The following is a 23,419-nucleotide window of genomic DNA, read 5'->3' as shown; positions in this document are numbered from 1 at the left end:
TCTTTCACCCATCAACAATATCAGCAGGATGAAGTATGGCCCACTGCAAATCATAGAAGATCCTTCTATCTTCTGCTAATTCATAGTTAGCAGAAGTTCTTAGGCTGGCTCATAGTCCAGCTCTCCTTAGGGCACCACACAACCTCCAATTCTTAGATACTCCTGAAGCTAAAGCAACAGCATTGTAAAAAACTTGACATCAACAACCCAGGAATCTTTACCAGCCCCAGAACAGATGGGGTTACTAAACAGACAAATAAGAAAACAAAGTCTGGAAGAAATTAAGAAATTCATCTAAGTTCACCACATGAGACAGTAGCCAGAGCAAGATTTGAATTCAGCTTAGACTTGAGACAGTATCAGAGGCAGACATCCAAGCCTTGGCTCAAGGGATACTGCGTTCAATGTTCCTCAATCTTAGAGTCACCCCAGGTCAGGTTCTTGGCTTTACAGAACAGGGAAAGAAAAAATTTCCCTTAAGGCTTCAGGAAAAGAAGTCAAAATACAGAGTTCTTAGGCTAAAAGAACCAAATGCTCCTCTAGCATGCCAATCAATTTCTCAGCTAGGCAAAATAAGGCACTGCATTTAAGAACCTAGTCATTTTTAGCTCTGACTAGAAGCAGAACTCTTCTTGCCCAACATTTCAAGTTAAGAATACTTGAGGCAAACAATATGGTTTATATGGTAAATGCACATGCTGTCAAGCCTGATGACCTGAATTTAAATCTCAGGACCATGAGGTAGAAGAGGTATGACTGCTGCAAGCTGTCTTCTGACTCTGCCCATACATACACATACATGAACCCAAAATAAATAAGTGTAATAAAAGACTACTCAAGAAAAAGGAAGATTGTAAAAGCCAGTAGCCATTGACTACTTATTGAGCACAGCACTGTTTTAGGCACTAAAGATAGGACAGGAAGAAAAACATTGCTACTGTCTTTAAAAAGCTATGTGACAGCCAGGTGTGGTGGCGTATGCCTGTGATCCCAGCACTCAGGAGGCAGAGGCAGATAGATCTATGTGAGTTCCAGGCCAGCCTGATCTACAAAGCGAGTCCAGGACAGCCAAGGCTATACAGAGAAACCCTGTCTCAAAAAACAAAAAAAAAAAAAAAAAAAAAAAAAAAAGAAGAAGAAGAAGAAGAAGAAGCTTATGTGACAACTGGTAATACTAAGTATTATTAAACACTTTCGAGTACATTCTAGGAAGAAAACATGAAAAATGGAGGAAGGGTCACTTAGTCTTTCAATATATGGGTAGCTGGAGAAGTCCTCTGAGATGACAGGTGAATTTAGATGGGCATTTTGAGGTAAAAGCATAAAAAGACAGATAAAAGGATACTATAAGACATCTGGAGAGATAGCTCATCAATTAAGAGCACTGGCTGCTCTTCCAAAGGATCCAGGATCAAAAATCCTAGCGATCACATGGCAGTCCACAACTATATGTAATTCTAGTTCCAGGGGATTTGACACCCTCACACAAGACATATATGGAGGCAAAACACCAATGTAAACAAAATTTAAAATCTTTAAGCCAGGCGTGGTGGCACACACCTTTAATCCCAGCACTTGGGAGGCAGAGACAGGAGGATCACTGTGAGTTTGAGGCCAGCCTGGTCTATAAAGTGAGTCCAGGACAGCCAAGGCTAACATGGAGAAACCCTGGCTTGAAAAACCACAAAAAAAAAAAAAAAAAAAAAAAAAAAAAAAAATCCTTAAAAAGCTGGACACAGTGGCACATGCCTATAATCCCAGCACTCAGGGAGCCAGAGGCAGGTGGGTCTCTATGAGTTCGAGGGCAGCCTGGTCTACAAAAAAATGAGTCCAAGACAGCCAGTGCTACACAGAAAACCCTGTCTTGAGAGACAAAAATGAACAAATAAATACATTTAAAAAAAAAAAAGAATGCTATAAGAGCCATGCATGGTGGGTGGCACAAGCCTTTAATCCCAGTACTTGGCAGGTGGATCAATGTGAGTTTGAGGCCAAAGCAAATCCAGGATAGCCAAGACTACACAGAGAAACCCTGTCTCAAAAAATGAAAGAAAGAAAAAAAGAAAGAAAGAGAGAGAGAGAATACTATAAGGAGGAAGAAAAAGCAAGTACCAACTGTCCTTGACAGCATGTGTGTGGGGCCAGTAATAGTGTGATTAAAGCACAATTAACGACTAGAATATCAATTCAAGACTTGGATTTTTGGATTAGTATGGGGGGGGCTTCCCTTTTCAGAGGAGAAGAGAAGGGAGAAAAGAAGAGAAGAGGGTGGGGGCTGTGATCGGGATATAGGGATGTAAAGTTAATAAATACATTTAATAAAAATTTTTGAATTTTATTAAGTATAAGTTACTATTAGAGGATTTTAGCCAAAGAAATAACAAGATAATAGAAATTGGAACAAGGACAGAAACAATAATAATGAACAAATTCAGAAAATGTTCTGAAGAGATAGCTAAAGAGTTGAGCATGGTGGCACACATCTGTCATCCTAGTACTTAGGAGGAGGTAGTGGTAAAAGGATCAGGTGGAGAGTTCAAGACCAACCTAGGCTGTTTCAAAAAAGCAAAAAACAGAACTGGAGTGATGTTTCATAAATAGATAGATAGATAGATAGATAGATAGATAGAAAGAAAGAAAGAAAATAAAATAGGATGCCTTCAATCCCAGCACTCTCGGAGGCAGAGGCAGGGAGATCTGAGTTCAAGGCCAGCCTGGTCTACATAGAAAAAACAGAAAACAAAACAAACCATACCATATAGCACAACAATTGCATTCATTTCTGGATATTTATGGCAAAAAAAAAAATTAAACTTAAGTTATAGTTACACAAAATCTTGAACACAAAAGGACCCTGGAGCTTGTAGACCAGCCAGTCTAGCTGAATTGGTGAATTCCAGGCTCAATCAGAGACCCTGTCTCAGAAGCTAAGGTTGAAAGTAATTGAGAAAAACAATGTCAATCTCTGCCCTCCACATGCAACAGGCACACACACACAGGCACTCATGCATGCACACATTAAAAAAGAAAATTTAGAGCCGGGCGTGGTGGCACACACCTTTAATCCCAGGACTTGGGAGGCAGAGGCAGGTGGACGGCTATGAGTTCAAGGCCAGCCTGGTCTACAAAGTGAGTCTAGGACAGCCAAAGTTACACAGAGAAGCCTTGTCTCGAAAAACCAAAAAAAGAAAAAAATTAAAAAGGAAACTTAGAACACAAATGTTCACAGCTGTTTTACTCATAATAGACCCAAAGAGCCGGGCATGATGGTACACATCTTTAATCTCAACACTTGGGAGGCAGAGGTAGGTGGGTCTCTGTGAGTTCCAGGCCAGCCTGGTCTACAGAGCAAGTTCCAGGACAGCTAGAGCTGTTACACAGAGAAACCCTGTCTCAAAAAACAAACAAACAAACAAACAAACAAACAAACAAAAAAGGACAATATAAAACTACATGTTTCCATTTCTCCCTCTCTCACTCATTTGTTCATTTGGGTTTTTTTTTTGGGGGGGGGCGGGGGTTGGTTTGGTTTTGGCTCTTTTTCCAAGACAGAGTTTCTCTGCATAGCCTTGCCCGTCCTGAACTCACTGTGTAGACTGACCTCCAATTCACAGTGATCCGCCTGCCTCTGCCTCCCAAAGTGCTGGGATCCCAGGCTTGTGTCACTCCACCTAGAAGAACATGTATTACTATTACGTTATTTTTTGACACAGTGTCTCACTGAACACAGAACTGTTTGATTCAGCTAAGTGGCCAATAAGCTTCAGGACACATGTGTCTCTGCCCCTCCAGCGCTGGGGTACAGATACACACAGCTACACCTGGCTTTTATATGGGTGCAAAAGACCCAAACTCAGGTCCACATGCTTACACAGCCAACACTTTACCATCTGAGCTATGTGACAGAGTCTCATACAGCCCAGGCTAGCCTCCAACATACTATGTAGGCAAGACTGGCCTTTAAGCCAGGCGGTGGTGGCACATACCTTTAATCCCAGCACTTGGGAGGCAAGAGGCTGGCGGATTTCTGTGAGTTCAAGGCCAGCCTGGTCTACAGAGTGAGTTCCAGGAGAGCTAGAGCTGTTACACAGAGAAACTGTGTCTTGAAAAATACCTGATCTTTCTGCCTCCATCTCCTAACTGTATAACAGGCATGCCCAACCACTCATCTTCAATTTGCCCACTCTCTCTTTGTGTGTGTGTGGGGGGGGGGGGGGGAGACAGAGACAGACAGACAGACACAGACCGGGGGGGGGGGGGGGGGGGGAGGGAGGGAAGGAGGGAGGGAGAGAAGGAGGGAGGGAGGGAGGGAGGGAGGGAGGGAGAGATTTGGGGTGGGGGTGGAGGATGGAGGCCAATGTCAGGTGTCTTCTTAATAATAGCTCTTCATTTTGGCTTTTTGGAGATTTTTTTTCTTCTGGAGACAGGGTTTCTCTGTGTAGCCTTGGCTGTCCTGGACTCACTTTGTAGACCAAGGTGGTCCACCTGCCTCTGTCTCTTCATTTTAGTTATTGGGACAAGGACTCTCACAAAACCTAGAGTGTCCTAATTGGCTAGACAGCAAGCTCCAGGAATGCTCTAGTCTCCCCATTCCCCAATCTACCCCAGAGCTGAGACTACAGGCATAGTCCACATCTAACTGTTACATGAGTGCAGAGAAACTAAACTCAGGTCCTCAAGCATATGCAGCAGTAACTTCACCGAAGGAGCAGTCTCTACAAGCTCCAATTAATGAACTGTCTATTGATTATTTGTTCATGAGAACAATGAAAATATACTCATTAAAATTGCAAAGATAAACCTGTAATATCAGCACTCAGGGAGCAGAAGGCAGGCAGATCTCTGAGTTCAAGGACATCCTGGTCTACAAAATGAGTTCCAGGAAAGCCAAGGCTATGCAGAGAAGCCCTGTCTTGAAAAACAACAACAAAAAAGGCAAAGCTATTGTTTTGGTTAATTATCAAGTAGCTCTACCCTGAGGTTACTATGGATCTGAGAATCCCATCTTTATCATGGTTAGGGAAGATATTTTGCAATCACCCTTCCTTGATAATTGTTAAGTTATCTTGTTGTCAGGAAATTCTAACAAGTAATCCATATCCCTTCTGTCACCAATTAAAATATATTCCCTCTTGTTCTTTCTCTGTGGAAAAAAGAACACCTGGTTAACACCACTTGAATGATATCCCTTCAAGAGATTATAAAATATAGGAAGTCCATTTCATACAGCTTCGCATAAATGCAATATGGCTTTATATGGGTCACCATAGACAAAGAACATGATTAAATGAGTCTTAAATTCTTAAATCTATCACTGACTGACTCTAAGGATGCTAGGAAGTTAAATCCATGCAGATGTTGTGCTCCAATTATCCCATCAGTAAAATGCAAATAGTTAACACCAGAATGCTAGAAGAGCCTAGCTCCTCAAAAAGCAATATACACAAGATTCTGGTTGCAATGGGAGTCGAAGCAGGAAGACTCAAGGTCATTCTCTAGACAGAGAGCCCAGGCCAGCCACTGGGGCTACATGAGACTCTAAAATTTTTTAAAATTTTATAAACATTGATCTGAAGTCCAATTCAGGCCCACCCAACAACTCTCAAGCCATATGCTCTAAGGAAGCTACAGATGTCAGTTTTGATCTCTGATTTAAGAAGAATAATTTGGGGGCTAGATAGCTGGCTTAGCAGTTAAGAGTTGTCTACTCTTCCAGAGGACCTGGGTTCACTTCCCAGAACCCACATGAAAGCTCACAACCTATCCAACATCTTCTTCTGGGATCTGTGAGCACACATGTGGTACACAGACATACATAGGATTGACAGGATAAAAGGGTAAATTATTGAATCTACTTTTAGGCTAAAAATAAGTCTCAAATATTTTACATTAGTATAATTTTTTATTATTTTATTTAGTGACAGATATTGATGATTATTTTTGCTACACATAATATATATATGTTTCAACTCATGTTTAAGGTATTGTACTTATGCAACTCATTTAAAAATGCAAAGAGAGAGACACCAAGAAAGAAAAGAGAAACAAAGGAAGAAAAGAAATAAAAGCAGTAAGGAAAAAAAACAAAGATAAAGAATGAACTTAAAGGTTCAAGACATACTGGGCAGCAAGAGGAAAAACCAAAGATAGCAAAGGTTCAAAGAACACAGAATAGAAAACCTTTACTGTGCAAGGCCAACGTTTAAAGATCATGAGAATCATTTCTCTAACCTTCTGACAGAAAGTCCTCCTACCATAGTCTCCTCCTTTACAACCTCCTAACAAGCTAAAGATAGCCAAGAAGAGAAAAATGAAATCTGCATTTCTATGTGAAGACTGAGTACAATGAAAACATGAAGACCATTTCCACTTACCTCCTCCCCATTCCTTTAACCTACTTCCAACTGGCTCCCGACCCTGCAATCTTCTACCATTGTTCCTGCTGGAACCATCAATGATCTGTGTTGCTAAATGCAACAAAATATAGCTAATCCTGTATTTTTTTAAATGGGCTGCTCTCTGCTTCTACAATTACAGCATCTTAGTTTCCTTGGATTCCTTAGACTCAGTGCTGAGCTCCCCTCATCCTACTCTATTTTTTTCCCTAGGTGAGCTCACTCATCCATTTCCTGAGTTATACCTACCATTTCTACATACCATACCATCCAGATTTACCTCCAGCACCACTTTCCGCCTCAGCCTGAAGACTGCTTATTCAAAGTCTCCATGTGCGCTTCACCAGCATGCTTAGTGTGACTAAAAACAAGTCTTCACAAAAACAGTTCTTCCTTCTGTTCCTATCTGAAAGTGGCACCTTCATCTACACAGACACTCACAGAAGAAACCTGGGCTCATACTTGACACCTCCTTCCTCCCACATATCCAGTACATCATTAGGTCTGTTCTGTCCTGATTCCAAAATATGTACTGAATCTGTCTACTTCGCTCCATCTCTACTGCCTATAGCCTAATCTAAACTATCATTAGCTTTTGCCTGGGCTACTAAATTGCTTCACAACTATGCTTCCCCTATTTCTTTCTTTCCATACCACACATGACATGAAACTGGCATAATGTTTTAAAAGCATGTATTAGGTCATGACATTCATTCAAAAGCAGGTCATGGCAGTATCTACCTGTGTTCTGAGACCAAAGCCAAAAAAACACTTGAGTGAGTCAGGGGTTTGGGCAAGCCTAGACAACTTGCTGCTAGACCCCATATCAAAAAGAAAGAAAGAAAGGAAGGAAGGAAAGCCAGGCATATCGGCACATACTTTTAATCCCAGTGCTCCAGAGGCAGAGGCAGATGATCTTTGAGTTTGAAGCCAGCCTTGTCTACAGAGTAAGTTCCAGAACAGCCAGGGCTACACAGAGAAATACTAAATACTGTTCCCAAAAAGGCACCAAGGGGAGTGAGGGGAGGAAAAGAGCTGGAGAGATGGCTCAGTGGGTAAGAGGGCTAGCTGTTCTTCCAGAGAGTCTGAATTCAAGTCCCAGCACCCACATGACAGCTCAAAACCATCTATCATTGTAGTCCCATGAGATCCATGTCATCCTTTGGTATGCAAGCATAAATACAAACAAAACATCCATTTATATATAATACATAAATTAAAAATTAGGGGGAAAAAGCCAGGCAGATCTCTGTTAGTTCAAGGGCAGCCTGGTCTACAAAGTTCTAGGACAGCCAGGGATACACAGAGAAACCCTATCTCAAAGGGGGGGAAAGTGGATATTTCATAACTAAGAAACAAAGAAACAAAATCCAGCTTATAAATTCAATATTATCCTTACCACTTACACAGGTGGACATTCAACATGTTTATCGAGTCAATGGTTTAAAAATACTCTCATAGTTGACACCCAAACTCTGCCAAGACAGGGTAAGCAAGTCCTCAATAGTTCCTGCCTCACACATATGTCTGTCAGATACATTGGGCCAGAAGGCTAAAGAAGATGCTCCAACATAATAGAGAGTTTTGGGTGACTATTCAGGTAGCAAACTGTGTCTGTCATCTTCTCATTTGGAAAGCTACTAACCTGCACTCCTGACATAATCAGGTCATCAAGTTTATTCCTTCTCAAGTCTCTGATGAAGCTGAAGAACAGGTAGCTTAGTTTTACAATGAAGCTTAGATGGTTAAGATGTCTTTAGGGGGCTGGAGAGATGGCTCAGAGGTTAAGAGCACTGTCTGTTCTTCCGAAGGTCCTGAGTTCAATTCCCAGCAAGCACATGGTGGCTAACCATCTATAATGGGATCTGGTGCCCTCTTCTGGCCTGCAGGCAAAACACTATATATGTAACAAATAAATAAATCTAAAAATAAAAAATAAATTTTAAAAGATGTCTTTAGGTCTAGATAGATGTTTTAAGTTGATAATGACAAGATGTGATGAATATTTTTTGGTTTCTGGTTTGTTTTGGGTTTTTTTTTTTTTTTTTTTTTTGGTTGGTTAGTTGGTTGGTTTTTTGAGACAAGGTTTCTCGGTGTAGCCTTGATGATCCTGGACTCACTTTGTAGACCAGGCTAGCCTCGACTCACAGCAATCCGCCTGCCTCTGCCTCCCGAGTTCTGGGATTAAAGACATGTGCCACCATGCCAGTGATATGATGGATATTGATTTACACTCAGAATTTTAGACACACCAAGATAGGAAAGATGATTTCTTCAAGGCTGTCAAATACAAATGACCAAAACACTAAGAATGTAACATTTATATAATTCCTGATTGCTTTATGGTTCTTCTTGCTACAGGTAGTTTATTGTATATGTGTAATAATATAAATGTATGTGTAAAAAATAAATAAATAAATAATACTCCCATAGAGGCCAGCCTGGTCTACAGACTGAGTTTCAGGACTGCCAAGGCTACACAGGGAAACAAACCCTGCCTCAAAAACAAAAAAGAAAAAGCAAAGAAAGAAACTTATTATAGGATATTTGATCCCATCATGAACCCCGAGATTGTGAACTGTAAAAACCTGTTTCTTGTTTGGTGTAGCTTAGCCCTAACATACACACCTTTAACCCAAGAGCTTTCTGTTTACTGAAAACAATTACTTGTGGTTTGGCTCAACCCTAGCACACACCTTTAATCCAAGAGCTTTCTTTTTCTTTAATATTTATTTTATGTATAAGTGCTCTGTTTGCATGTATACCTGCATGTCAGAAGAGGACATCAGATATTATAGGTAGTTGTGAGCCACCATGTTGTTGCCAGGAATTGAACTCAGGACCTCTCTCCAGCACCCTACCGCCCACCCCCATCCCCCCCACCCCACTCCTACTAGCTTTCTGTAAACAGGATTAAATAAAGTTCACCTTAGGTCAACAGGCAGAGCAAGCAATCAGCTGACAGGGAGTAAACAGAAAGGAAGGACACTGATTCAGAACAGTATTTAAAACAGCTGGAAAAGGAACTTTTTTCTTCGGGCAAGTGAGCTAAGTAGGAATGTCAACTGGGTGCTTTCCCTGCTCCTCTGAGTTAGTAGGTTTTCACCCTAGCATCTGGCTCCTGAGTCTTTATTGATAAAAATCAAACTTTGGGATTTTGTTTTTAAAAATAACAAAAACTCTCATAATCAATAGGGAGTTTTTTTCTTTTGTTTTGTTTTGGTTTGGTTTGGGTTTTTTGGTTTTTCGAGACAGGGTTTCTCTGTGTAGCCTTTGCTGTCCTGGACTTGCTTTGTAGACCAGGCTGGCCTCGAACTTAAAACAATCCAGCTGCCTCTGCCTCCCGAGTGCTGGGATTAAAGGCATGCGCCACCACGTCCGGCTTTGTTTTGTTTTTTAATGACTGAATGAGATTATTAAACAGATTTAGTTAAACATAAAAGCTTAAAATGACTGAAATAAACCATAATTTATAACAGCATAAAGGAAAAAGGTAATAAAAAAAAACTAACTCTATTAATAGGATTCTTAGTCCTTACCATTGTTTAACAAATATATCCATTATTCCAGTTTATCTGACTTGATTTGGCAGCTCTGGTTCTCCCCTAAATACTTTTCATTCATTTAATCACCTTCTAAATTCTTCAGTTTTAATTAGTTCAAATAGCAAAATTCAAATGTTTGCCTGGATGTTTTCTACCTGAGTGCTCTATTCTAAATTAGCGCTGGACTATTTTGCTACAATGTCTCACAAAAACTTGTCGTCTCTCTTACATTTGGAACTATGTTTCTAATACTGTTGCTTTCTAGGCTTCCCTCACCCAGTAAAGACCCATCCCTTGATTAACTAAAGGGTACTAGGGGAAGGAAGCAGCAGATCCAGCTGCACCTACCTGTTCCCTGTTGAAGTTTTCTCAAAAGCTTCAACACTTCAAACTAAGCATCACTATTATTTCTTCCTCCTGCTGCTGCTGCTGTTCTTACTCCTCTTCTTCTGACAGGGTTTTATTATGTAGCCCTGGCTGGTCTAGATCTCACAGAGATCTGCCTGCCTCTGCCTTCCAGGTACTGGGATTAGATGCATGTGCCATGTCTAGCCTATTTGTACTTCTTTTGAAGAACACGTATAATCTTTAATTGATGTACTAATGATAACCACAGGCACATATTAAGCTATTGGAAGTTTTCTACATAATAATTAAATTCTTTTTTTTTTTTTCTTTTTTTTGATTTTTCGTGACAGGGTTTCTCTATGTAGCCTTGGCTGTCCTGGACTCACTTTGTAGACCAGGCTGGCCTCGAACTCACAGTGATCCGCCTGCCTCTGCCTCCCAAGTGCTGGGATTAAAGGCGTGCGCCACCACGCCCAGCATAATTAAATTCTTACAAACACACACACACAAAACAAAAAAAAAAAAAACCAGATTCTCATCTATTCTAACCCATCTACGCTAGTGTGGGCTACTTCCCAGCCATGTGGCCTTTACCTGTCCTCTAGTCTTGCTCTGGTCACCTCTGCTCCATCTTTGTCCTCATGGCCCAGCAACCCACAACTGTATATTTTAACAGGTCAAGAAACTGGGAGGTTAAGTAACTTGCCTTAAGCGCTCGTTAGTAGTGGTACTGAGATTTATAACCACGCTACCTAGTTCCAGAAGCAGTAACAGCATTGTACTAAGAGTTTGGGCTGGACGTGGTAGTACACACCAGCATTTGGGAGGCTAAGGCTGCAAGATCACAAGTTCAGAGTTGTCTGGGCTACACAAGACACCATGACTCAAGGAAGGGAGGGAAAGGCTTGGAAGAGAGATTTATTTTCTTTTGGTAGAACGGAACCTCATGTAGCCCAGGCTAGCCTGAAACTTGCTTATGTATCAAAAGACAACCTTGAACTCCTGATCCTCCTGTTGCCACCATCTAAGTGCTGGGATCACATTATGTACCACAACACCTCGTACTGGCAAGAAATTTTCCCTGGTCAGCTAGACTGAAATTCTTCACTTTGCTTCTCAAACAAAACACTGGTGTGCCCCACAGCCACGGAGAACCCACACTTTATCCAGCAGAGCAAAACAAATAAAAGTCACCGGGCTGTGGTGGCGCACGCCTTTAATTCCAGCACTCGGGAGGCAGAGGCAAGTGGATCCTTGTGAGTTCAAGGCCAGCCTGTTCTACAAATCCAGTCCAGAACAGCCAAAGCTACACAGAGAAACCCTGTCTCAAAAAAATAAAATAAAATGAAATTTTAAAAAGTCACCAAAAGTAAACTTTCCTATGTTTTAAAAAGAGAAAAAACAATTTCAATAAGCAACAGTAAGAAGAATTTTTGCAAAATTTTTCTAATTTTTTGGCAGAAAAAACCCAAACAAGGTAGTAGGGGGTTTTTGTTTGTTACTTTGTTTTTAGTTTTTTGGGGTTTTTTTTTTTGTTTTGTTTTGTTTTGTTTTTGGTTTTTCGAGACAGGGTTTCTCTGTGTAGCCTTGGCCATCCTGGACTCACTTTGTAGACCAGGCTGGCCTCGAACTCACAGCGATCCGCCTGCCTCTGCCTCCCGAGTGCTGGGATTAAAGGCATGCGCCCGGCAGTTTTTGGTTTTTATGAGACAGAGTTTCTCTGTGTAGCTTTGTCTGTCAGGCTGGCCTTGAATTCACAGCAATCCACCTGCCTCTATCTCCCTGAGTGCTGGGATTACAGGTGTACACTTTCCCACCTGGCTTAGTAGTATTATTTTATACACATTCAACAATGATCTAAAGTCTCCTTCTCGCAATTTTGAAAGTCTACTAAATCTATTCTCTAACCTAAGACTGCATGTTTCAATTTATTATCTGGTACAAAAGCACCTCCAGGCAAGCACTCTCCACTCAAGTTCACTGAATTCAACCTCTAAAGAATATGTAATTGGAAAAAAGCTAGTAAGTGAAAACTAATTAAATTCAAGTCACACCACAAGTAAAAAAGCCGAAGTTCTAGTCAAGTATGCCAACATCAAATCTACTGCATCAGCAAATAGTACATGTACCAATCTCAACTGAAATGTTCTACTGTAGCCAAGCATGGTAGGGCAACCTGTAATCCTAGCACTTAGGAGCTGAGGCAGGAAGGATCAGTTCAGCTTGAATGACACAGTTAAGACCTCAGGAAAAAGGGGGGGAGCATTTTTTCATTGTGATGGCGGGAAAAGAACATATGGAATTATGACATCGTAACTGCAGTCTTTCAGGGAGATTATGGATGTCATGAAAGAAGCACCCAGGGCTCACCTCACTCCTGTATCTATCTCTTTATCAGTCTGGTTTCCTCACAGCACTGTTTCAGCCTGAAGTCCTACTCTTACCAGATTCCTAGACAACTGCACTCTCCACTGGAATGAGGTAGGAACACTCCTACCAATTTCTGTATCACTGTAATATATCCAATGAACTTTCAAAAGTTCCAAAAATAGCAAACTCTGAAAGGTAAGGTTGAAACATAGTCACAACCAAAAAAAGAACTCCATGAAGGGCCAGGGATGTAACTCAGCTAACACAGTGTTTGCCCAGCAAACACAAAGCCCTGATTTGATCTCCAGCACTACATCGGCCAAGTGTGTTAGTTCATGTTTTTATATATAATCCCAGTACTCAGAGGGTAGAAATAAAAGAATCAGGAGTTCAACTACATAATACAGTCTCAAAATACAAAAACAAAACTTTATCTCAAGAAGTAGCATATCAATTCTAACAGCAAAAGAGACAGAGAACAGCCGGGTGTGGTGGAGCATACCTGTAATCCCAGCACTCAGGAGGCAGAGGCAGGCGGATCGCTGTGAGTTCCAGGCCAGCCTGGTCTACAAAGCCAGTCCAAGACAGTCAAGGCTACACAGAGAAACCATATCTCCAGAAAGAAAAAGAGACGGAAAACAAGTTAGAAAGTAGTTAACCTTTACTTACCTACAAACACACAAACCAAGACTAACTGTAAGGAGAGGTGAGGTGCCCATGGAAGTCTGCAGCATCCAAACCTTTCACTAATAGTTCTAAAAACATATGCTTCCCTAAACACATTGGGAAGGCAGGAACTCCAGCACTGAATCACCAGTGCTCTCTCTGCACATGCAATGAGAAGGTCATGCTGAGCTGACCTGTGTTTGCTCACCTCTATCCTCAAGGCTTCCCTGTGCTCTAGGATAACACTTGAAAAAAATTTTTTGGTTGTTTGTTTGTTCCGAAACAGGGTTTCTCTGCGTAATCTTGGCTGTCCTGGACTCCTTTGTAGACCAGGCTAGTCTTGAATTCAGAGATCTGCCTGCCTCTGCCTCCCGAGTGCTGGGATTAAAGATGCACCACCTCGCCCGGCCTTTTAAAAATTATTTTTATTGGGGCTAGAGAGATGGCTCAGAGGTTAAGAGCACTGGCTGTTCTTCCAAAGAGCCTACGTTTAATTCCTAGCAACCAAATAGTGGCTCATAACCATCTATAGTGAGCTCTGGTGCCCTCTTTTGGTGTGCATGCCCACAGGCTGACAGAACACTGTATAAATAATAAATAAATGTTTTAAAATATATTTTTACTTTTTAAAAAATATTTATTCACCAGGCAGTGGTGGCGCACGCCTTTAATCCCAGCACTCAGGAGGCAGAGGCAGGTATATCGCTGTGAGTTTGAGGCCAGCCTGGTCTACAAAGCAAGACCAGGACAGCCAAGGCTACACAGAGAAACCCTGTCTCGAAAAACCAAATAATAATAATAATAATAAACTTATTTTATGTATGAGTGTTCTGTGTTCATGCACACTAGAAGAGGGATTCAGATTCTATTACAAATGGTTGTGAGCTACCATGTGGTTGCTGGGAATTGAACTCAGGACCTCTGCAAGAGCAGCCAATACTTTTAACCTCTGAGCCATCTCTCCAGACCCCTATTCTTTACTCTTTTTTTTTTTTTAACATAGGGTTTCTCCTTGTAACAGCTCTCGCTGTCCTGGAAGTTACTCTTGTAGACCAGGCTGGCCTCGAATTCACAGGGATCCACCTGCCTCTGCCTCCCAAGTGCTGAGATTAAAGGTTTGTGTGCCACTAATGACCAGCTTTTTTTTTTTTAAAGCACTTTCACACACATATACTTTTATTAAACAGAAATAATTACAGTAGAGTCAACTGTTACACTCTGGTATAGCCTGTTTCAAAGCTTTACTTAACATGTCTGGGTCCAGAACTGGAGAGATGATGGCTCAGCAGTTACTCTTGCAAAGGACAGAAGTCCAGTTCCCAGCATACACACGGTGACTCACATCCATCTGTAATTCAGTTCCAGGGAATCCCAACAGAATTTTCTGAATTCCCAGGGCTCCAGGCAAGGACATGGTACACATACATATGGACAGGCAGAACAGTCATACAAACAAAATAAATCTTTTTTTGTTTTGTTTTGGTTTGGTTTTGGTTTTTTCAAGACAGTGTTTCTCTGTATAGCCTTGGCTATCCTGGACTCGCTTTGTAGATCAGGCTGGCCTCGAACTCACATTGTTCCACCTGCCTCTGCCTCCCGAGTGCTGGGATTAAAGGCATGTGCCACCTCACCAGGCCACAAAATAAATAAATCTTAAAAAAAAAATTAGGACATGGTGGCACACATCTTTAATCCCAGCACTCAGGAGGCAGAGGCAGGTGAATCTCTGAGTCCAGGCCAGCCTAGGATACAAAGCCAATCTAGGACAGCCAGGGCTATTACACAGAGAAACCGTCCTGAAAAACCAAAAAAATAAAATAATTAAGGGCTGGTAAGATGGCTCAGTGGTTAAGAGCATTGGCTGCTCACCCAAAGGTCCTGAGTTCAATTCCCAGAAACCACACAGTGGCTCACAACCATCTGTAATGAAATCTGATGCTCTCTTCTGTCATGCAGTCATACATGTAAACAGAGTGCTTATAATATACCAATACACAAATAAATCTCTTTAAAAATTAAGACTGAATCCCTATACCCAGAAATTTTGGGTAGGAATTGGGTCATCAGCATATATGACCAGGTCTGGCTTTTTATATATGAGTGTTAAGGACTCAAACTCTCAGGACCTTGTGCTTGAGTAGCAAGTACTCTTACCCACTGACCCATCTCCCAGCCACTAATTTTAACTTCTTGAAAGGAAAAAGAAAGTTCTGGTCTAGGCAGGGTAGCTTTTTCAGCTTGACACAAGCTACAGTTATCTAGGAAGAAGTACTTCAATTGAGAAATGACTTCCATCAGACTGACCTGTAGGCAAGTCTGTGGAGCATTTCCTTGATTAATAGTGACTGAAGTGAAGAGGACTCAGCCCGAGATGGGCAGTATCGCCCTGAGAAGTGTAACAAAACAAACCGAGCGAGCTATGAGAAGGAAGGCAGGAAGCAGCATTTCTTCAAACTTCAGCTTCCAGGTCTGTCTCCAGGTTCCTACCCTGACTTATTTCAATCACAGACTATGATGTAGATAAGCTAAAATAAACCCTTTCTTCCCCAAATTGTTTTTGGTCTTTGTGTTTTATCATAGCAAAAGAAACCCCAAGACATGGTCTCTCTGGTCTCACCAGCAGAAGGATGATGATAAAAGGAATATCATTGTTTGAACACATCTTTAATCCCAGCACTTGGGAGGCAGAGGCAGGCGGATCCTGTGAGTTCGAGGCCAGCCTGGTCTACAAAGCAAGTACAGGACAGCCAAGGCTAATACAGAAAGACAAAGACCCTGTCTAGGAAAACAAAAAACAAAAAACAACAACAAAGAAAACAGAAGTCAACTTGTTGCATAGGTAGCTACTTGTCAACCACAAGTGTAACTGGAATGCCAACCAAGAGATGAAACACTCTCAGAACTAGGTGACTATGGCATCTAAAAACTGTCTATTGCAGATTCAGACAGGGACTCCACGAAGGAATAATACCTAAACCGAAGAGGGAGGCAGCATTCAGTTCCAAACATGTATGTCCTTTTACATGCACTCTGGGAAAGAATTCCTCCACTGAATCACTCACTGCTCTAAGTATAGTGGGAAGCTCATCCTGGACTAGCTCAATCATGAAAAAGAAGAAGAAAAAATCAAAAGCTCGCCGGGCGTGGTGGTGCAGGCCTTTAATCCCAGCACTCGGGAGGCAGAGGCAGGCGGATCGCTGTGAGTTCGAGGCCAGCCTGGTCTACAAAGTGAGTCCAGGATGGCCAAGGCTACACAGAGAAACCCTGTCTCGAAAAACCAAAAAAAAAAAAAAAAAAAAAAAAAAAAAAAATCAAAAGCTCAAACTAACCTGTGAGCAAGAGGCTAAAAAGAAAAGTATAAATTAAACCCCAAAATAAACAAAACGAGAAACCTGTAAGTTACCCAAAGCATAGGGGCAGGCTGTCCTAGGACACATCTGGACAAGCAGAGACCATGGCAAGAAACTGAAAGCACTGAGCTTATGAGAAATTAGAGAAAGAAATAAAAATGATGATGACTAAAGGCACTTAGGTTTGTTGTACTTTTGGGTTGGTTTTGTTTTGTTTTTGGTATGCTAAACCACAGTACAAAATATTTTTATCCTATTCCAAACAACTCTATCAAGGCCGAGACCTATCTTTTTTGTATACTGATAGGTTAACAACACTTTTCTAATTTCTTTAAAAGTGAGATAGATGAGAAAATAAATTGAGTTAATCTGTCACCATACACGATGAAGTCCATAAAAGTTTAGATTCAACACTAATAAAGCAAGATAAAAAAAACATTACCAAAAGAATGCAGTCCTGGGGGCTGGAGAGATGGCTCAATGGTTAAGAGCACTGCCAGCTCTTCCAAAGGACCGGGGTTCAATTCCCAGCACCCACATGGCAGCTCACAACTGTCTGTAACTCTAAGATCTGGCACCCTCACACCAATGCACATAAATTAAAAATTAAATAAAATATTTTCAAAAAAGAATGCAGTCCTGTAATTTCCCTCACACACACTGAAAATATATTACAAATTATACAGTATAAAAACATAGCCAGGCGTAGTGGCGCACACCTTTAATCCCAGCACTTGGGAGGCAGAGGCAGGTGGATCTTTGTGAGTTTCAGGCCAGCCTGGTCTACAAGTGAGTCCAGGACAGCCAAGGCTACACAGAGAAACCCTGCCTCGAAAAACCAAAAAAAAAAAAAAAAAAAAAAAAAAAAGCTGGGCGTGGTGGCGCACGCCTTTAATCCCAGCACTCGGGAGGCAGAGGCAGGCGGATCGCTGTGAGTTCAAGGCCAGCCTGGTCTACAAAGTGAGTCCAGGATGGCCAAGGCTACACAGAGAAACCCTGTCTCGAAAAACCAAAAAAAAAAAAAAAAAAAAAAACATAAACCTTTCTCTTTTAGTAAAAAAAAAGGCAGTTTATTTCAGTAACTCTGGTCCAGACCACAATCCAAAAAACAATCAGAGGCTTTCATCTTTTTCATCTTTTTTGTTTTGTGTTGGTTTTTTGTTTGTTTCTTGAGACAGTCTCAGGATGTAATTCAAGCTGACCTAGAATCCAGTATATAAACCAGACAACCCTAGAACTCACAATCCTCCTGCCTCAATCTCTTGAGTGATGGACTTTAATGTATGGATAGTCACACCTGTTTGAAGCTTATGTCTCTTAATTATACCCAAGAGCCATCTTTTCAAAATATAGAATATTTCAGTCATAATGTGAATGTTTCTCAAATGTCAGGAAACAGCCCAATTTGATTTTGGAGGATCCCAAGACTTAGCACAAAGTAGTGGTTCACTCTGGTAATCCCAGTACTTGAGAGGTAGAGGAAGGAGAATCAAGGAGCTCAAGGTTATCCGCAGCTACACAGTAAAGTTGAGGCTAGCCTGGGATACAAGGGACCCTACCTCAGCAGATCCCTATGAGTTCCAGGCCAGCCAAGGCTGCACAGAGAAACCCTGTCTCTAAAAAAATTCAAAGGGTGTTGGGGAGCCCACAGGAGCCACAGGTGGGCAGTGGTGGTGCACATCTGTAATCCCATGACTCAGAAGCCAGAGTCAGGTGGATCTCTGTGAGTTTGAGGCCAGCCTGGTGTACAAATTGAGTTCCAGGACAGTCGGGGCTGTTACACAGAGAAACTAAGACACCACTCACAACTATAAATTCCATGCAGGATCTGCCAAGTATCAATGGACAATGTTATTTCTACCTCCACATTCTTTGCTTTGGTTTCAGCAGAGCAGTGGCGGCACATGCCTTTAATCCCGGCACTCCCAGCACTGGGGAGGCAGAGGCAGGCGGATTGCTTTGAGTGTGAAGCCAGCCTGGTCTACAGATTTCAGGATAGCCAAGGCAACCCACAGAGAAATCTTGTCTCAAAAAACTAAAAAAAAAAAAAAAAATCAGTGAAACAATGTAAAATTATGTCATCTTTCCAAAATCCATTAAAAAAAAAAACCTGAAATTGTATAGAAACAGAGTTTCACAACCTGTACTCCCTTAAAGTCATCCCCTATGAATTCTACATACTGTGGAAACTTACCCAACCTAGAATGACCTCCAGGACTTTTTCTACAAAGAATGACAGATTAGGATCATGACACTTGATCCAATAAAAAATGAAATTAACAAAAACACTTAGACCTTAATGTTTCCAAAATGGGAAAGAGAGGAGAAACAGTGAAATTCACAAGATTCATCTTCAGGCTAAGAGTGATGGAGCACGCCTTTAATCTCAGCACTCAGGAGGCAGAGGCAGATGGATGGCTGTGAGTTTGAGGCCAGCCTGGTCTACAAACCGAGTCCATGACAGCCAAAGCTAACACAAAGAGACCCTGTCTCGAAAATACAAAACAAAACAAAATCATCTTCAATTTAATTATCTTTTTAAATAATTTCTATATACAGACTTATGAACTCTTGAATAAAATGACTAAATGACTAACCAATTAAAAAAAAAAAGGTTCAAGAGAGAATCCTTGGACTCCCTTTGGATACCGCCTAAAAAAGACATTCACAAGACAGGAACCTAAATTCAAAGTCTTAAGCATCTTTCATCAGTCACTAAGCTTTTAACACCACAGAGGAAAGCGTTCCAGAGAAGGCTAAAGAGCAGAGCAGTTATCAGTCAGAAGGAAAGTGGAAGTGAACACAAAAATAAACTCTCGCTGCACTTTGAAAAAAAGCAAATCCAGCCAAAAACATCACTCGTTCCCTTAACTTCTGAAGCCTCCAGTGACACAATGTATGTTTCTAAGAAAGAGGGGTTCCAAGCGAACAAACGAGAAATCAAGGTAGGTGAAATTGACCAGTAAAATGGGAGAAAGAAGAGGAGTAAACGGTTGAGGACAAAAAGAAACTTAACAGCACCATTTAAAGATCTGTCGGGGTCACAGAGAAAAGTCACGTCCCACACCTCAGCCTCAGTTTCCCTACTCCAAAAAAAAAAAAAACCTAGAACGGGACATTTCCAACGAGCCGGAGGGCCTTTTTTCCAACAAGGGTCCACCGACTCAAGAGGCCCCTCTGAGGCGATTCAGGAAGGGTCCCCAGTGCAACTGAGGCATGGCATACGGAGCCCTCAGTTCGGGGGTAAAAGGAAAGAGGAAGTAAGGTCCAAGGAAGTCAAGCTCCCACAGTCTAGGGGTGACGACACCCGTCCAGGACCCAACAGCCCCACTCTAGGGAACCCGGCCGGCAGCTTCAGCATCTCTCTCTCCTTCCGGCTTCTCGCTCAGTTCCGGGCCGCCCTCCGGCCGCGCCCCCGGGAGCAACCCCCTTCACAACGCGCGCCCTGGCGGCCCGCGCGCTTGCCCACCGGCCGACCCCAAGGTCTCCCCCTCCAGCCCACCGGCGGAAGGATGCCGGACGGGGCCTCACAGGCTCCTCCCGGGCCTACCTGAGAGGCGAGTGAGGGCTCGGCCCGAAGGCCAGCGGGCGCACCGAGCCACGGACGGAAGAAGGAGAGGCCGAAGAGGGAGCGAGGGGTCAGCTCCACCGACCAGCGGGAGAAAGCGGCCAGAGCCCGGGGTCTCCGGACTAACTCAGTCCAGGACCTGGCACCACCACCACCGCCGCCGCCACCGCCGCCGCCGCCGCCGCCGCCACCGCTCTGGAGACATCAACCAAGAAGACGCCGCAAAAGATCATCGAACACACGAACGCCCAGACATCAAAGGAAGAGTGCCCTAGCAATCGTTCAAGGAACTGCAGCCGAGTGCCGAAACACTGCTCAGTTCCTGCTGCAAGTCCTAGGCATAAATAAACAAATCCAGATAATAAACTATAGTGGAGAGTAGGCTGGGTGTCTGACATTTTCGGTTGGTGACCGACTGTTGAAGTAATTTAGAGAACTAAAGTTTTGAGAAGGGCGCACGCTTGTAATCCCAGCATTTTAGGAAGAGGAAGCATGAGGATTCGGAGTTCAAAGTCATCCTCAGTTACAGCGTGGCCAAGAGGCCAACCAAGGCTATAGAGACCTCTTTCTTTCTTTCTTTCTTTCTTTCTTTCTTTCTTTCTTTCTTTCTTTCTTTTTTTTGGTGGGGGGCGGGGGCTGTGTTTTGGGAGGGTTTTCGACACAGGGTTTCTCTGTGTGGTCTTGGCTGTCCTGGACTTGCTTTTGTAGACCAGGCTGGCCTTGAACTCACAGCGCGATCCACTTGCCTCTGCCTCCTGAGTACTGGGATTAAAGGCGTGCATCACCATGCTTGGCCCCTGTCTATTTTTTCTTAAAGAATACTTACCTCTATTTTATTTTATTTTTTTCCCAAAGATCTAAAACCACAGACCAGTGCCAGACGTGTTGGCACCTTTAATCCCAGCACTCCAGAGACAGAGGCAGATGTTTCTCTGTGAGTTCAAGGTCAACGTAGTCTACAAAGGGAGTCTATCCCTGATTCCAGGACACCCAGGACTATACAGAAAAACTCTATCTCAAAAAGCCAACACACACACAAATAAAACCACAGACTACAGATATGCTTTTAGGTAGCTAACTAACTAGTTAGTTAATTAGTTCTTAGAGGCAGGATTCATCTAGCCCGTGCTGGTCTTGAACTCCATGTAGCCAAGAATGACTTTGAAATTCTGATGGACTTGCCTCCATATTCCAAGCTTGGAGTGTGCATGAGGCATTAAGACAGGGTTCTCACTCTGTAGCCTGGCTGGCTTGGAACTAACTCACTGTGTAGCCCAAGCTGGCCTCAAACTCAAGTAATCCTTTTGCCTCAGCTTCCTGAGTGCTGGTATTATAAGCAACCATGCCTGGCTTCCCCCCACCCCCATCCCCAGACTCACTCTGTAGTCCATATTACTTTGAACTCTATCAGCTGGGTGTGCTGGCACAGGCCTTTAATCCCAGCAATAGGAAGGCAGAGGTAGGAAGATCTCTGTAAGTTCAAGGCCAGCCTGGTCTACAAAGAGAGTACAGACCAACCAAGGCTACACAGAGAAACCCTGTCGAAAGAAAGAAAGGAAGGAAGAAACCCAAAAACTCTATCTTCCTCTCTCTGCCTCCCAGGCATTTGCCATCCTATTTGATTAGTAGCTGATTCTAACAGTTGTACCGGCCAGACTCCACACTATAGAATCTGTATGTTGTTTCTAAATATTTTTCATGTGATGGGTATTTGCTACTCTTGAGAAAAGGCAAATATATCAGAATTGTTTATGATTAGGTCTTACTGAACATAAGCAGACAAAGAGAATAAAAGACCAGGCATCATGATGCACACCTTTAATCCCAACTTTCTGGAGGCTGAGGCAGGGAGTTTGACATATCAGTGTCTGAGGCCAGCCTTGGCCAAAAAATAAAAATTAAAAAGTCAGGCATCCTAGCTCATGCCTTTAATCCCAGCACTCAGGAGGCAGAGGCAAGCAGATCTCTGTGAGTACAAAAGGCCGTCCTGATCAACCTAGCGAGTTCCAGGACAGCCAGGACTACATAGTGGTGGTTTTAAATATGACCTCCCTAAACTCATGTGTTTGAAAGCTTGGTCGGGGAGTGGCATCATTAACAGGTGTGGCCTTGTCAGAGGAAGTGTGTCACTGGAGAGGTGGACTTTAAGGTAATACATGCTTAAACTATGCCAAGTATGACACACACTTTCTGCTGCCTGTACATCGATATGTAGCATTCGCTGGCTCCTCCAGCACTGTGTCTTCCTGCACACTGCCGTGCTTCCTGCCAATTGAATGTTGTTCTTTATAAGAGTTGCCATGGTCATGAAGTCTCTTTACAGCAATAAAACCCAAAGACAGGGACCCTGTCTCAAAAAAAAAATAAAAATAAATAAATAAATAATAAATAACACAAAAAAAAAATCCAAACCTGAAACAAGATGTAGGTTCATTTTTCTGCCATATAAGAAATCCAAGCCGGGCCGGGCATGGTGGCGCACGCCTTTGATCCCAGCACTCGGGAGGCAAGGCAGGCAGATCGCTGTGAGTTCGAGGCCAGCCTGGTCTACAAAGTGAGTCCAGGATGGCCAAGGCTACACAGAGAAACCCTGTCTCAAAAAAACAAAAAAACAAAAAAACAAAAAAAACAAAAAAACAAAAAAAAGAAAGAAATCCAAACCGGATGTGGTGGCGCACACCTTTAATCGCAGCACTTGGGAGCAGAGGTAGGTGGATCAATGTGAGTTCGAGGCCAGCCTGGTCTAAAAAGTGAATCCACGACAGCCAAGGCTACACAGAGAAACCCTGTCTCTAAAAACCAAAAACAAAAACAGAAATAAGAATATGATTTTGGGGCTGGAGAGATGGTTCAGAGGTTAAGAGCACTGACTGCTCTTCCAGAGGTCCTGAGTTCAATTCCCAGCCACCACATGGCGGCTCACAACCATCTATGAGATATAATATCCTATTCTGGCCTGTAGGTGTACATGCAGACAGAGAACTATATACATAATAATAAATAAATCTTTTAAAATACATATGATTTTGTTTTAATCCTAGGAGTGGGTATATGGGGCTGCTTCAGACTGTCCTGACGGGCGGTGTAGGTGGTTGTTGGTCATTCAGTTTGCAGTTCGTTAGGACTCACGTTCAAAGGAGAAAGAAATTACATTCAAAGACCTCTCTCTCTCTCTCT

The 23,419-nt window shown here is 42.5% G+C and overlaps 1 protein-coding gene across 7 annotated transcripts in view; it reads right to left on the bottom strand.

The window, feature by feature from the left end:
- Nucleotides 1–20,390, bottom strand: part of Ambra1 (autophagy and beclin 1 regulator 1) — a 188,631-nt gene extending 168,241 nt beyond the window's left edge. For all 7 annotated transcript variants that reach the window (XM_051144131.1, XM_051144133.1, XM_051144132.1 and 4 more), the window contains exon 1: nt 20,225–20,390. The gene's annotated coding sequence lies outside the window, so the exon portion shown is untranslated. The remainder of the gene's footprint in view (nt 1–20,224) is intronic.
- Nucleotides 20,391–23,419: the final 3,029 nt, after the last annotated feature.

This window comes from Acomys russatus, chromosome 4 (genome assembly GCF_903995435.1).
Source record: "Acomys russatus chromosome 4, mAcoRus1.1, whole genome shotgun sequence".
Classification (NCBI taxonomy): domain Eukaryota; kingdom Metazoa; phylum Chordata; class Mammalia; order Rodentia; family Muridae; genus Acomys; species Acomys russatus.
Note: the sequence above shows the minus strand (reverse complement) of the source record. Positions and strands in the feature narration are given on the sequence as shown.